Raw genomic sequence first — 17,087 nt, 5'->3', positions numbered from 1 at the left:
GGTTGCTTGTATTAAGGTTTGGAGCCATTGGAAAGCCAGAGGTTTCTTAAAGGTTGGATCCATGAGCCCTGAAGTTTTTTACCTGTTTACTTTTTCATATTGATCAGTAACTTAGTTTCAGTGTAGTTGGATCATCTTTGAAGATTGTTGGTCTTAAAAATGCCACAGATTATTCCGAATAATTAAGAATCTATGTTTTCTTTGTACTTTATAGCTATGTAAGACAGGGGCTTGTTTTAAATTTTCTTGGTCAGCTCCTAACTTACTTCATATGTCTGTTTTTCAAAGAGTTACTTGGTAGAGGAATTTGCTCTTGATTTTTTCTACAACCATTTGCTTCAGGTCATCCTTACCCTCTGTTCTCTGCCTTCTCCTGTTTTCATCTACCTGATTTCTGTCCTTGGTAAGGACAGTGGGAAGGAGAAAAGAGAAAAAGCATGAGTGATTACTCCTTCCTTCCCTTTGTTATGATAGTTGTTACTGCTCTCCTCCCTTCCGTCACTGCTCCCAGCTGTTCCCTTTGGCATGGTCTCCTACCCTGTATCTTGAGTTCTGTGTGTGGGAATAGAAATGCAAGGCATGGCTCTAGCTGAGGAACGATGGGCATCTCAGGGTTTTGGTCCTTCTGTGATCTCTCTTTTGGTGCCTGGTATTGAAAAGCCCAGTGACATCTTGTATCTGAGCAAGTGTTTTCTGTTCCCCAGCATTTTACTTCTCTCTCTCTCTTTTTTTTTTTTTTGAGACAGGGTCTCTGGACCCAGGCAGGAGTGCAGTGGTGTCATTATGGCTCACTGCAGCGTTGACCTCCCGGGCTCTAGCTATCCTCCTGCCTTGGCTTCCCAACCTGTACTCAACCTGTAGCTGGGACTACAGGCATGTACCACCATGGCTGGCTAATTTCTAAAATTTTTCATAGAGACAGGGTCTCCCCACGTTGCCCAGGCTGGGCTCAAACTCCTGGGCTCAGTTGATCCTCCTGCTTTTACCTCCCAAAGTGCTGGCATTACAGGTGTGAGCCACCACAACTGGCCCTGCTTTTCTTTAAAATGCAAAATTAAATTCCAGTCCTGTTTTTTTGAATTGCCTACGCTCCTCCCCAACACTGCCCCCATATCAAGATAGCAAAACCTTTGATGAGGAAGCCCCTAGTAAATACGCTAGGGACAAAGAAGCAAGACAGATTCCAGAAGGTACTTTGAATTATTGTTGTCATCATATTAATGATATTTCGTTGCAGCCTGAGTGCTTTAGGGCAATTTGAGAGCTTTCTCTGACCATTATCTCTTGGCAGCCAGTGTTAGGGTTGGGAGTTATATAATAATTTTCTCTGAAAACCTTAGCTTAGAAAAACAGGGACTATTCATAACAGCTCTTTAAGTCTGTAGAATGGACTTGATGATATTTTGGTCAGAGTTGGTAGGCCACTTTATAGGAAACATCCAGGTGATGTTTCTTTTTTGGGGTGGGGAGGCAAGGATGGCCATCTTTTTGTTTTGTTTTATTTCTTTTCCTTATTTAAAATTTTTTCTCAGGTATATTTTCCTCATTTTAGGAATATTATGGTATGGCTTGTCAACCTTTATTTATTATTGGTACTAGCTAGAGTTGTAGACTTGGCCATTGTTGTGGCCTTTCTTGCAGTCATGTTTTTCCAGACCTTGAGATGTTTTACATTCTAAATTCCTTCAATCCTGTCTTAGAGAATAGATCCTCAGTCTGGATTTTTCTCATTCATTCATTCAAGAAATGTATTCTGAGCACTTGCTAGGAATAGTTCAGTGAACAAAACAAATTTTCTGCCTTTGTGGAGCTTACATTCTAATGACAAGATACAGAAAATAAGTATATGTGTAATATGTCATCTATTGTATTGCTGTAGAGAAAAGTAAAGCAGGAAAAGGTGAAAAGAACATGTGAGGGTGATGCTGCTGTTTTATCTAAGGTGGTTAGGGAAGGCTGTAATAAAAACTAGTATTTGAGCAGAAATCTTGAAGAAGTGAGAATGTGATCTATGCAGATATTAGGAGAGAGAGTACTTGATGAAGATAGATCTAGAATGCAAAGATCCTGTGGCTGAAGCTTGCTTGACCTGTTCTAGGAGTGGCAAGTAGGCCAGTGGAGGCATTGAGGGGAAATGATGAGGTCAGAGAGGTGGGTTGGGTTGAGGGGATGTCTGATCATATATGGCGTTGTAGGCCAGTGAGACTGGTTTTTAAAAGGTGGGGAGCCACCAGAGTTTTGACTTGTTTTAAGTAGAACTCTCAGCTGCTATGTAGAGAATGTCAGGGGTAGCACATAATAAGATTATTTAGCAGGCTGCAGCAGTAATCCTAAGTGGGAGATGATGATTTTAGGCCGGGATTGGGAGAAGTGCTCACATTTTGTATACATTTTGAAGGCAGAGCCAACAATTTAATGATGGATTGAATGTAGGCTGTGAGTTTGGCTTGAACAGCTGGACAAGTGGAGTTAACATTTACTGAGAAGGGTAAGAGCACAGAAGAAGCAGGGTTTTAGCAGGGGAAGTAATGAGTTCAATTTTGGACATTTTAAGTTAGTAATCTAAGTGGAGATATTGTGAAGAGAGCTGGATATGCACGAGTCCGCAGTTCACAGCTGAGGTCTGGGTTAGAGATATATAAATTTCCAGTTATTAGCAGAGAGATAGTATGTAATGCCATGAGAATGGATTAAAATAATTTAGGGAGTGGGTGTGGCTGGAGAAGTCCCACAAGTTAGCCTTGGGATCCTGTAATGTTTTCAGAGGGAGAGAAACTAGCAGAGGAGACCAAGAAGCAACACTCCCATAAAGAAGGAAGACAATTAAGACTGAGTGGTATCAATGAAGCCAAGTGAAAGTTTTAAGAAGCGAGTGAGTAATCAGCTATGTCAGAAGCTGTTAGATTGAGGACTAAGATATAGCAGTATGAAAATCATTGGTGACCTTAAGTTGTTTCTGGTTTAGTAGTGGAAGTGAAGACTTGATTGGAGTGTGCTTAAGAGAGAATTGGAGGAAAGGAATTGTAGACTACTGGGATAGACAGTTCCTCAAGGAGTTTACTATAAAGCGAAGCTAAATAACAGGTGGTAGCTGGAGGGGATGTCCAGTCAAGGAATTCTTTTTTAAAAGATGGATGCTTTTCTTTTTTTGTATTCTTATTTATATACTGTAAACCAAAAAGTATCTGAGACAGGTCTCAATCTATTTAAAAGTTTATTTTGCCAAGGTTAAGGATGCATGCCAGGGAGACAAGTCTGTCTTTCTCCAAAGATGATTTTGAGGGCTTCAATATTTAAGTGGAAAAAGCAGGCTGGAGGGGCAAGAGAGAGGGTATTATCACATTACTGAATCCACATGCTGTGAAAGAAAAGGAGCAGATAGGGGAATAGTCAGTTATGTATTTGTTTAGTGTTAGTAAATTGGCGCTTTACGTAAGACAAGGTGAACACTGAGTAGTTACCCGTGGACATATTTAACTTTTTATCTGTAGCGTGGACATATTTAACTTTTTATCGGTAGCTATCAGCTTAGAAACAAAAGGAAAGGGGGCTGGGCATGCTGGCTCAGCCTGTAATCTCAGCACTTTGGGAGGCCAGGGCAGGCAGATCACCTGAGGTCAGGAGTTGGAGACCAGCATGACCAACATGGTGAAACCCCATCTCTACTAAAAATACAGAATTAGCTGGGCGTGGTGGCGCATGCCTGTAATCCCAGCTACTTGGGAAGCTGAGTTGAGGCAGGAGAATTGCTTGAACCTGGTAGGCAGAGGTTGTGGTGAGCCAAGATCGTGTCATTGCACTCCAGCCTGGGCAACAAGAGAGAAACTCCAAAAAAAACACTTCAAAAAAAAAAAAAAAAAAAAACCCCAACAAAAACAAAAGGAAAGGCAGCTTCTTTTGTGACTCAGCTTTCAGCTTACTTTTTTCTTTGGCATAGTGAAATTAGGGTCCCAGGTTTTTACTTTCACAATACAAATATATGTAGTTAACAAAATGTTTCGACAGAGGAAAAAAAATACAGGATCTATGTCGTTGAAACATAAATGAAATTAATTTTATCCTAATCTGTGCGCTCAAGCTCCATCATCATCATCATGATGGACTGTACTGCAGTTTTGTGCAGTGCTTGCCTTGTAGTAGCTTCGAAATTTTGATTTAGCAACGTGTTTGTTATGGTAGTTTTACCTTTTTAAAAATAAAAGTTAAATTGAAGAATAAATGAGCAACTATTCCAGGGAAATTTTGACGGCTACTCTTCTCCACCACTCCTTTTTTTCTAATGTACCTGATCTCATTTTACTGTAATTGCTTATGATTATTGAGTTGATGTTTGAGATTTCAGAAACTATGTTGAAAGCACATAGTACAGTTATAGCACTTTATATGCCTCTTTTCGTGGTTCATTTATGTTTAAGTAAGTAGTAGTCAATATTTAGTGTTGGAGCATCATTGCAGTTGCTTCTTAACCCTCTTCATTGGTCTTTCTCCAGATTTTCTTCCCTTAGCCACTGATCCATGCCCCTGACTTGCGGATTTCCGAAACACAGATCTGACTAGGTTGTGTTTTTGCTAAAAAAATCTTCTGTGTCTCCCTATTCTCTACAGAAGTTAGTTTCCTTTCCTTTCCCTTTTCCTTTCCCTTTTCCTTTCCCTTCCCTTCCCTTTTCCTTTCCCTTCCCTTCCCTTCCCTTCCCTTTTCCTTTCCCTTCCCTTTTCCTTTCCCTTCCCTTCCCTTCCCTTCCCTTCCCTCTCCCTCCCCCCCCCTCCCCCCCTCCCCTCCCCTCCCCTCCCCTCCCCTCCCCTCTCCTGTTTACCCACCTTTTGCCTGCACATGCTTTAGGGGATCTGGAGTGCTCCCTAGGGTGTCTTGCTGTGTTGGCCAGGCTGGTCTCAAACTCCTAATGTCAAGCCATTTTCCCACCTTGGCCTCCCAAAGTGCTGGGATTATAGACGTGAGCCACCGTGCCCAACCTCCCTAGGGGATTCTAATGCACATGTGATGTTTCTTACCATAAGGCTATAGAATAAAGATCAGATTTTTTATTAGCATACAGATAGTCCTCCAAGAGGAGGTTCCATGAAAATGAGAAATGCTTTGGCATCTCTTGGCTTTTGCACATACTATTACTTTTTTTTTTAAATTTATTTTTTATTTTTTGAGACAGAGTTTCACTCTTGTTGCCCAGGCTGGAGTGCAACCGTGTGATCTTGGCTCACTGCAACCTATGCCTCCCAGGTTCAAGCGATTATCCTGCCTCGGGGGATTACAAGCATGTGCCACCACGCCTGGCTGGTTTTGTATTTCTAGTAGAAACGGGGTTTCTCCATGTTGGTCAGGCTGGTCTGGAACTCCTAACCTCAGGTGATATGCCCGCCTTGGCCTCCCAAAGTGCTGGGATTACAGGCATGAGCGACCATGCCCGGCCGCTATTTCTTTTTTTGTAGAATACCATTCATCTTCTCAGTCTTCTCATTAAATCACTTTATCTTTTATTTATTTATTTATTTATTTATTTATTATTTATTTATTTATTGAGACGGAGTCTCGCTCTGTCGCCCAGGCTGGAGTGCAAAGGCACAATCTCTGCTCACAGCAGCCTCCGCCTCCCAGGTTCAAACAATTCTCCTGACTCAGCCTCCCAAGTAGCTGGGATTACAGGTGCGTACCACCACGCCCGGCTAATTTTTTATATTTTAAGCACAGGCAGGGTTTCACTATGTTGGCCAGGCTGGTCTTGAGTTCCTGACCTCAAGTAATCCACCTGCCTTGGCCCCCAAAGTGCTGGGATTACAGGTGTGAGCCACTGTACCCCGCCATCACTTTATCTTTTTAAGAGGCTAACATAGATGCCTCTTCTTCCAGGAAAGCTGCTAGACATATGTTCATTATGCCTCTTCCGTCTGTCCTTCGTTATATTCTGTTACCTGTGTTCCTGTTAACATTATGCAGTTATTTTGTTATAGTATTTGCTGTATCTTACTGTTTGTTTTCGTGACAGGTTCCTCTTGCCCTCAACTTATAGACACTCGATAACTTTTTTATTGAATGAATGAGTAAAGCAAGTAATTATTCAGTGTTAACCCAGTTTTGATTGACCCATTTGGTTGGGAATTTACGCCTCAATTTGTACAGAATATACAAATGAACAATTCGAATAGTGTTCTTAAAGACAGTCATATCCTAAACTGTTAGGAATTCATATTTATTAAATATTTTTGTTCATGAGCAAATAATGAGACTTGTTGATTTATTTTCTAAATATCTCTTATTTTTGTCTGAATTTTTTCCTCTTCTGGTTTTATTTTTTTTCCTCTTTGACGTCTCTATTTGGATGTTGACCTTAACCATCCTCTACCCTAACTAACTCATCCCCTAAACTTGATCCCCCTCTTGGCTTCTCCATTAGTGTTTTCTCTGTCACCATCTTACAAGTCATTTAGGTTTCTCGGTAGTATCTGTAGGTCTTACTTCTACATCTGATGAGTTACTGAGTTCAACAAACATTTTTTTAGCCACTTCCTGTGTTCCTGACTTGTTAGTGTTAGTAATAAGGGGCTGAACAACAGAAGGTCCCCGTCTGCAAATGATTATGATACAATGTGATGAGTATGGTAATATAGTAATAGTGAATATATAGGGCACTATTAGAACATAGAAAAAAAAAAGAAAAAAACAGTGTTTTTTCCTACTCTCAAATACCACTCAATATAACCCCCTTTTTTTTTTTTTTTTTTGAGACAATGTCTTGTTCTGTCACCCAGGCTGGAGTGCAGTGGCTTGATTATAGGTCACTGCAGCCTTAACTTCCTGGGCTCAAGTGATGTGCCCTCCCGAGTAGCTGGGACTACAAGCGTGTGCCACCATGCCCAGCTAATTTTCTTTTTATAACATTTTTATGTAGATATGGGGTTTTGCCAAGTTGCCCAGGCTTGTCTCAAACTCCTGGCCTCTAGGAGCCTCCTACCTTGGCCTCCCAAAGTGTTAGAATTACAGGCACAAGCCACCGTACCTGGCCTTTGTAACTCTTTTTTTTTTTTTTTAAAGAGGCGGAGTTTTGCTCTCTTGCCTGGGCTGGTCTCAAACTCCTAGCCTAAAGTGATCCTCCTGCTTTGACCTTTCAAAGTGCTGGGATTACAAGAGTGAGCCACACAGCACTTGGCCACACAGCACCTCTTAAACTAAATATATGGAGATTGTTTTGCCGGACACCAAGCAATTCTGACACCAGAATCTCCAGTGAAGAACAGCTGGATGTCCTGTAATTTAGTTCAAATCTGACACTGTCTGCCTGTAGATAGTGTTAAATCCTGGAGGATAAGGGCTCAGTCCCACAAGACAGCCCCCCACTCCCACTTCAGATGCATGCTCCAGGTTGTGACCTGTGTCTGTGACCAGCCATAAATTGGGGTTCCCACGACCCCCTTCTTGGGTTCAGTTAATTTGCTAGAGCAGCTCATAGAACTTAGGGAAACACTTTACTTATGTTTGCCCATTTATTAAACAGCATATTACAAAAAATATAGATGAACAGCCAGATGGAAGAGATGAATAGGGTAGCTCATGGAAACGGGCGTGGAGCTTCTCTGCCCTCTCTGGGTGTACCACTCTCCAGGTATGTCCACGTATTCAGCTCTCTGAACCCTGTCCTTTTGGCCTTTTATGGAGGTTTTATTACATAGGTATGATTGCTTACATCATTGGCCATTGGTGATTAACTCAACCTTCAGTCCCCTTCCCCTCCCTGGAGGTTGGGGGATGGGGCTAAAAAGTCCCAACCTGTACTCATGCTCTGGTCTTTCTGGTGACCAGCTTCCATCCTGAGGTTAACTAGGGGTCCCCAACTAGCAGTCCTCATCAGCATACAAAAGACACTCACTCATCACTCTGGAGATTCCATGGGTTTTAGGAGTTATGTGTCAGGAACCAGGGGCAGAGACCAAGTATATGTTATATATGGGATATGATGTCATATCACAGTATCACAGGCAGCCTGGGAATAAAGAATATCTCTTTCACATATTCCTTATTTTTTACTTTGGCTACTGCCAGTCTCTTTCAGGTCCTCATTACTATGTTTAGATAATTGTAAGACCTCTTAGTAGCTTCTCCTGCCGTAACTCTTGTCATTCCAGTTCCTCATGTACTGTGTCATCAGAAAGCGTTGAGAAAATTGTCTTATAAAGGAAAAAAGATGTTACATGCCTTTCCTTCTCCTATTCACAGAATAAACTCCAAGAATAAAATCTAGAATTCAAAGCCCTTGACTCAGACTTCGTTTTCTTGTCTTCTGCTACATGAACCTTTCATCCAGCAAAACTCTTCTACATTCTCTTTGAAACATGCTTCACACATTTTTTTTTTTTTTTTTGCCTTGATTGTGTAGTACTCATTCCCCCAGAACATTTTACTTTTGCTTCCTCTATTTACAGAAACTATGTCTATCTGTTGACATAGTTCTTAATTGTTAAATCCACTGTGAACCTTAGACCATCATGCCCATGTTCTTGAACTTCCTTTGCCTTCAAAAGCATCACTTTCTTGTTTCTCTTTCTTTTTCTTTTCTTTTCTTTTTTTTTTTGAGATGGAGTCTTGCGCTGTCTCCCAGTGCAGTTGTGCAATCTCTGCTCACTGCAACCTCTGCCTTCTGGGTTCAAGCAATTCTCCTGCTTCAATCTCCCAAGTAGCTGGGATTACAGGCACCTGCCACTACACCCAGCTCATTTTTGTATTTTTAGGAGGATCCGGGGTTTACCATGTTGGCCAGGCTGATCTCAAACTCCTGACCTCCAGTGACCCGGCCACCTTGGCCTCCCAAAGTGGTGGGATTACAAGTGTAAGCCATTATGCCTGGCTGTGTTTCTCTTTCATACCTATTCTTTTCCAGCTGTCTTTACTGTCTCTTGTTCATGTATTCAGCTAATTTTCCCATCTTAGTTAATGATACTGCCAGTCATTCAGTTGCCCGAAGTATAAACCTGGGAGTAATCCAGACTTCTCTTATCTCTCATTTTCCATTTGTTGTCAAGTCTTTATGAGGTATCTCTTCTCTCTTCATTCTCTTTACTGTTTCCTTGGGCTAGGTCTAATATCTAGAGTAAATCACTATAAAAAGCCCCGTCAGCGTAAGTACTCTACCTGGTCCTGGGTATTATACATGACACGTATTCAGGAAATGCATTTTGGTTATAGCCAGTAGGAATGTCAAACACAAAATACAGTTTTGAGTTGACCACCCAAGAATAGTGTTTTAACCACGGACTGATTATTCTGTATCCATTAAAGGTCGATTTCCTAAATATCTCAATTAGATGACATTGTTATGAAGTAATTTTTACTTCTTACAAAAAATTTATTTAAGGTTTAAGAAGATGATGTATTAGTATTACAAGGAAAAGGCAAGAAAGGTTGTAGGGAAACAGGGCTCTGGATGGGATATGTGCCAGAAATGATCTTGTAGATGTTTTATTAATGTGCTAGAAAAGAGTTTAAAAGTTTGCAGGTAATGTTTGGTGCTTATTTATTCACATGACAGTATAGGAGCAATTAGCTACAGGAAGATCTTGAGACTGGAATAGACAAAATTTGAGTATTAGTGTGTGGAATTGTAACCTAATATAGTTGAGTAGTACTGTGAAGATGCTGTTTAATTGTCAGTTAATACCCAGGAGAAACTCCTGATATCACTGTTTCATGTTCCTGGAAGATACTGACATAATATGCTGATGCTTAAGATGTGGTAACATAATCACTGTACCTCTGCATCATTTAATATGTTTCATAAGCACAAGCTGTTTAGTATTGAATTCTTTTTTGACCCCAGACGTAGTCATAGAAGAGCCCTTTAGTCTCGACATTTTTTTTTGGTTTGCTAATAGTAGATCTTAGGATTTGTCTTACTTGTGCCATTAAAGAAAAGTCCAAATTTGCATTATTTTCTACTTTAAAACTTAAGATCCCCTTATTCTAAATGTATTTTGCACGTATTTCAAAATAACTGAATTTATATTTTGTGAATATTTTACAAAAGTATTTAGAACTTTTTTTTTTTTTTTGCTGTCGCTTTATTTTTTTCTTTTTCGATGTTATCTTTTGAATATATGTTTCTTTATTGTTGATCTTTACTTTCTGATGAATTTAGGGGTTTATGAGGCTGGCACTAGATTGTCACATGGACGTCACCTTGGAAAATCTATCTGAGTACTCTGTATTGTAGCATTTTAAAGTTGATAGTGGGATGTGTATATCATTTTGGCTTATGTTATTCTGTCCAGGGGATTTTCCATAGGGAAGGTGGGAAAGAAAGGAGGAACGCTTTGCAGAGAATTCCCCTGGTGGACAAGTAGCATTTTGAGTCAAGGGAGTAATGTGCACTCTGGTAAGGAGTCCTGAAAGAGCATCTTATGGTTACAGATCCTTAGGTGGTTTGGTCTGGTTGGAAGGCAGGCTTTGTTGGTTAGAGGTAAGAGGGAGCAGCTGTAAAGGAATACCAAAGCCGCAATTTGAAGGCTTGGGTAATTTTAGCTGCATGCACTCATTAACTGTGCATCTATATGTGATTTCCCTAAGTTTCAATTTCCTTAAATGTGCAAAATGAGAATAATAAAAATATCTACACTGTAGGATTGTTGTGAGGTTTAAATTAGGTAACATTGGTACCTGGCACACAAGTACTTAATAAATATAAGCTGCTGTTTTTAGGTATTTGTACTTTAGAGACTTATTGAAGGATTTTAAAATTGAAGAGTGACATGATCAGAATTAGAATTTAGAATATTAACCTCAGGAACAGTGTAAAAAATGGATTGAAGGGGAAGAAACTGAAGGCAGAAAATTAAGTAGGCCTGTGCTAGAATACTGGCTAGTAAGATTCTAGATTAAGAAATGAGGAGAGGACAGGACGGGTTTGAGAACTATTGCAGATTGTCATGTGCATTATATTCCATGAGTTGGGGAGATCTTAAGGGAACTAGGGGAATTGACAGCAAGAATACGGACAGAATACCTAGCTGAGTAAGAAACATTGTATTTTCCTCCTCTTAATACAATTCAGAAACATACTTTAAAAGCATTTGGTATTTTGACATTTGGTTCTGGGACATTTTGAAGTATTACCATATAATCATTTTTGGATAAAGATACATGTCTATTTACACAGTTTTTTTTTTGGAGTACTTTATGTACATTCTGGTTGAATACTCTTCTATTTGGCAAGTTTCGTTATAGCATTTGAAAAACTGCCCTTTCCCAGTAAAATGATTAGATTTTAATTTGTTTACTCAATTCAGTGTTCTTACCTTACATAATTTTAGATTATTTGATAACAGAGAATAAAGTTCTCTCTAGACTATGACGTGTTTTCTTGTCACTGAAGTGTTCCTTGCGTTGTATTGACCGTTTGTACTATTGGTTAAATATAATGTACTTTAATTTTAAGGTGTGGTTGAGACTCAGGCCCAAGATATTTTACTTTTTATTGGTCATATTTTATGAAATTATAATGATAATTATTGAAGTAAACAAGATTTTGGGATTGTGTATAAGGTCATAGGCATTTTCACTTGTTTATCAGCAACCGCTAGAAGTTATGTCTCCTTCGCTATTGAATTAGAGTAAGACTCTATACATACTGCTATATCCAAGGGCAAAAAAAGTAACTTTTAGTAAAGATATGAAAGATTTTTCAGTGATATTTATTTCTTCACCCAATAGCTTTTATTAAGTGTCTTTTTATGTATTAGAATAATCGTTTTTGAGACTCTTTTATGTATTAGAATAATCTTTGTTGAAACTCTCAAGTTTTACTCTTGTTGCCCAGGCTAGAGTGCAATGTCGCAGTCTCGGCTCACTGCAAACTCTGCCTCCCGGGTTCAAGCGATTCTTCTGCCTCAGCCTCCTGAGTAGCTGGGATTACAGGCATGCACCACCATGCCTGGCTAATTTTGTACTTTTAGTAAAGACAGGGTTTCTCTGTGTTGGTCAGGCTGGTCTTGAACTCCTGACCTCAGGTGATCCACCCACCTTGGCCTCCCAAAGTGCTGAGATTACAGGCGTGAGCCACTGCACCTGGCCATGTATTAGAATAATCTTTAGGAATTAAAATAAATAAATAAATATTTTGTGCTCCTTGTCTTCAAGGAGCTCTCAGTCTAGTGGAGAAAGTAGAACACAGGAAAACATGATCTTAAAAATAAAATAGTGTAATAATTGCTATAGCTAGGGATACCCAGCTAAACCATGGGCATTTGTAGGAGGAACATCTAATCTTCAGGTATCACATGAGCATGCTAATTTGATAGATTTGTTGCTAAATATTACATGATAAGAGTAGATCCAGAACTGAAAGGAGTCTATCATCCAGCCATCTGTTACAGATCAGGACAGAGTACATTTCAGAGAGCACAGTTAGGAACATGCTACTTCATGGGAGATGGAAGATTGCAAGAAGCCTCTTGGCAATCCTCACTTCTTATGCCATTTCTTTATATAGAGTAAGTTGTGTATATTCCTTGTCTCTCTGATGGGGTCACTACTCTAGGTAATGGATGAGACATGATGGAGTGGGTTGAGGAGATACATATTTGAATTATTTGGAGTGAATAAGAGAAATCTGGGACTGTTTTAAAAAAAGTTTTGGGTTTTTTTGGTAATAATTTTATACTCAGAGAAATGTTGCAAGACCAAGAATAGTACAAAGAATATCTACTCTTTATCCAGATTTACCTGTTGTTAATATTTTGTGCCATTTTATCATTTGCTGTCTTTCATACATATGTATATAATGAATATGTATATATATGTTTATATGCATATTATGGCCCTTTACCTCCTAAATACTTCAACATGTATTTCCCAATCATAGGGATTTTAAAAAAAATTTGCACAGTATGGACTTTACTAAATTTAACATTGATGCAATAGTTTAATCTACCATTTGTATTCCAATTTTATTTTTCAATTGGCCCAGTCACCTTTATAGTATTTCCCCTTCCACAGACTGCTTTTTAAAGAGCAAAGAATGAGTCATGAGTAATTTTTAGTAGAAACTTTCTATTAAGAGTCTAAAGACAATCATAGTGACTTAAAGTTAGATTCCTGTTTTGATCCACATCCATGCCTCCCCCAAACTTTCCTATCTTAGAAAATGACAGCACAGTCCCATTAATTGTTCAAGCCAGAAACCTGAAGCTTACTTGGTTTCTCTTTTAACTTTATCCTTTGAGTTTAACCCATCACTGAGTCCTGCAGTTTCTGTCTCCCCTATGTATCTTGAAACCCATCTTTTGGCTGGGTACAGTGGTTCTCGCCTATAATCCCAGCACTTGGGGAGGCAGGAGGATCACTTGAGCTCAGGAGTTCAAGACCAGCCTGGGCAACATAGTGAGACACCGCCCATCTACAAAAATTAAAAAGTTAGCTGGCGGTGGTGGTGTGTGCCTGTGATCCCAGCTATTAGGGAGGCTGAGCTAAGAGGATTGCTTGAGCCCAGGAGGTCGAGGCTGCAGTGAACTATGATCACCCCATTGTACTCCATTCTGGATGACAGAGAGAGACCTTGTTTCAAAAAAAAAGAAAGAAAGAAACTTGTATATACCTCTCTCTCCATCTACTTCAACCAGCCTAGTCTATCATCGTTTCTCATCTGAACTCCTACCTAGTTTCCCACCTGATTTTTTTCCTGCTTCTACATTTTCTTCTTTCCTATTCATTCTCCACGTAACAGCCAGAATGATCTTTTAGAAATGTAAATCAGATCGGCCAGGTGCAGTGGCTCATGCCTGTAATCCCAGCACTTTGTGAGGCTGAGGCAGGCGGATCACCTGAGGTCTGGAGTTCAAGACCAGCCTGGCTAACATGGTGAAACCCCATCTCTATTAAAAATACAAAAATTAGCCAGGCGTGGTGGCGGCACCTGTAATCCCAGCTACTTGGGAGGCTGAGGCAGGAGAATCGCTTGAACCTGGGAAGTGGAGGTTGCAGTGAGCCGAGATCATGCCACTGCATTCCAGCCTTGGTGACAGAGCGTGACTGCATCTCCAAAAAGTAGCAATAATAAAAGGAAGTAAATCAGATCGCATCACCCTCCAGTTTATACATTTAGTGGTTTTCCACTGCGCCAGAGCGGTCTCTGCATAGCTTAACTCTTCTTTAGTCCACAACTGTAAAATATTCTCCCTGAGAGAGGCCTTACTTGATGCCTAGTTTGTTATTTTTCCTAAAGCATTTCATCGTTTTCCTTTATAGCACTTATGATTTGTAATTATTTAATTTTTTTTCTTTTTCTCTATTTCCTACACTAGGTTGTAAGTGCAAAAAGCACAGGGACCAGGTCTGTTTTGTATACTTTTATATACCTAGCACATTGCTAGGGTTATAGCAGGTGATTAATAAATATTTGAATATTTGAGTGAAAGGAAACCTGAGAGGTTATCTAGTCTTACCTCCCACCAATTTAAGAGTCTGCACTATCTGTCAACTGCTTATCTAGCTTATTTTTTAATGCTTTCACAAATGGACAGCTTAGTGTTTTATGTAGTTTACTTTGTTGAATATTTTGACAGTTTGAAAAGTTTTACTTTTTTGGGCTGAAAACTGCCCTTTTCTTACTTCTATTCATTGGTCCTAGTTCTGCCCCTTTGTCACAACTTAAACTATTTTGACCCTACATATAGTATCTTAAACTATTTGACAGCAACCGTCACGTGTACTCTTGGCTTTGTTAGGCTAAACCATTTATAAGTGCTTCAGCTTTTCATCATGTGACGTGTTTCTTTACCCTTACCTCCTTTGTGTCCCTTTTGCCAGGGTAGCTCTAAAAGTGGTGTAATGAAGGATAATAGATATTTATAATCTTTGGGTCGTCGTCTGTGATTAAATGATTTATAGCACATTAATTCCATGTAATATATTGTGGCCCTTAAAATAACAAATATAACTGTAGAACTGTGGGATATATTTATAAAACAGTGATGTTTTAAAAGTAGAACATTAAATTGTATCTAGATAATATAGCTGACTCTGTGTGTGTAGATGAAATTTAGAAGGGTACATGAAGTAATGAGAATAGTTGTACAGTTGTGTTAGGGAGGTAGAATTATAGGGAGAAGTTTTTTTTTTTTTTTCTTTTTTCTTTGAGACAGAGTCTCACTCTGTCACCCTGGCTGGAGTGCAGTGGCGTGATCTCGGATCACTGCTTCCTAGGTTCAAGCGATTCTCATGCCTCAATGTCCAGAGTAGCTGGGATTACAGGCATCTGCCACCATGCCTGGCTAATTTGTGTATTTTTAGTAGAGATGAGGTTTCACCCTGGTGGCCAGGCCTCACGTGAGCTGCTCACCTTGGCCTCCCAAAGCCCCAAAGTGCTGGGATTACAGGTGTGAGCCACTGTGCCTGACTTTATTTAAGAGACTGGGTTTCACTGTGTTACCCAGGCTGGACTCGAACTCCTGGGCTTAAGTGATCCTCCCACTGTAGCCTCCCGAGTAGCTTGGACTATAGGCATGAGCTACCATGCCTGGCCCAGAAGTTTTAAAATACAGAGTATTTTATAATTAGTTTAATAAGAAAGGAGAAAATATAATGCTTGGAAATGTCATTCCAACTAGAATTAAGTGATATTTCAGTAGTCTGCATTAGGACTGTATTTCTTTTAATGTAGTTTAAGAATGCTTGTTTTGTGGCCTTATCACATTATAATAATAGCCACGTTTGGCTAGTGGCTACTGTATTGACAGGGCAGATATATGTATTGGGTAAGGGCAGGTGGAGAACATTTCTTTTGGTACAATGTTCTTTGGATAGTGCCAGAATAAGAGATTGTGTGGGATGGATCACTCATGACAGCAAGATAGGCAAAATGGTGACTTGTAGGTCTGCCACGGTGGCTCACGCCTGTAATCCCAGCGCTTTGGGAGGCCGAAGCAGGCGGATCATGAGGTCAGGAGATCAAGACCATCCTGGCCAACACAGTGAAACCCTGTCTCTACTAAAAATATAAAAAAATATTAGTTGGGTGTGATGGTACACACCTGTAGTCCCAGCTATTCCGGAGGCTGAGGCAGAATTGCTTGAACTCAGGAGGCAGAGGTTGCAGTGAGCCAAGATTGTGTCACTGCACTCCAGCCTGGCGACAGAACAAGACTCTGTCTCAAAAAAAAAAAAAAAAAAAGGTGATTTGTGTGCATGCAATCCTTTTGCAGCTCAATCCTGAAGGTAGAGGAATCAAGGTGAGGTGTGGGAACAGGGCCACAAGACAATAGTTCATGGCACTGGCCGTTAGGTGGCAGTGTCTCCTCAGGCCTGCTAGTTATTGGAGACTCACTCAGGGAGTAGGAAGAATGAGGGGAGCAGTCTTCTCGGTGAGTGGGCAAGGTTTCTGTATATGTAAAAGTTTGTTGGTAGTGTCTTTATATTTCAAAGGGTACCTCTCACCACCACCACCGCTGCTGCTGCCACCACCACCACTACTACCACCACCTCCTCTTACCATATTAAGTGCCACTGACAGGTTCAGTGGTCCTGATTTCCTGACTCTCTGTATGAACTTGGACAAATTACTTAACTTCTCTGAGGCTATTTCTTCATCTGGGAAATCAGAATAAATATACCTATATAGTAGTTGTTAATGTAAGAAGTTAAGGTTAAGATATGATAGTTCTTTTTTTTTATTTTTATTTTTGGAGACAGAGTCTCTGTCACCCAGGCTGGATTGCAGTGGTACAATCTTGGTTCACTGCAACCTCTGCCTTTTAGGTTCAATTGACTCTCATGCCTCAGCTTCCTGAGTAGCTGGGATTACAGGCATGTGCCCCCACTCCTGGCTAATTTTCGTATTTTTAGTAGAGACAGGGTTTTACCATGTTGGCCAGGCTGGTCTCAAACTCCTGACCTCAGGTGATCCACCTGCCTTGGCCTCCCAAAGTGCTGGGATTACAGGGGTGAGCCACTGCACCCAGCCTAAGATATAATTCTTATAAGTGAATAGCACAGTGCTACGCATACACCTGCTTGGTAACAATTAGTTATCATCTAAGGGCCCTTACAGTCATGTTCTCCTCTTTTGTTTTCAGCAGGGATGGTTAGGCCTTTC

General features: G+C 40.2%; 1 protein-coding gene across 7 annotated transcripts in view; it reads left to right on the top strand.

Annotated features, from left to right (window-relative positions):
* CCSER2 (coiled-coil serine rich protein 2) overlaps positions 1-17,087 on the top strand; it is a 188,440-nt gene that overhangs the window by 5,935 nt on the left and 165,418 nt on the right. The window lies entirely within an intron of this gene.

This window comes from Macaca thibetana, chromosome 9, assembly GCF_024542745.1.
Source record: "Macaca thibetana thibetana isolate TM-01 chromosome 9, ASM2454274v1, whole genome shotgun sequence".
NCBI classification, from domain to species: domain Eukaryota; kingdom Metazoa; phylum Chordata; class Mammalia; order Primates; family Cercopithecidae; genus Macaca; species Macaca thibetana.
Note: the sequence above shows the minus strand (reverse complement) of the source record. Positions and strands in the feature narration are given on the sequence as shown.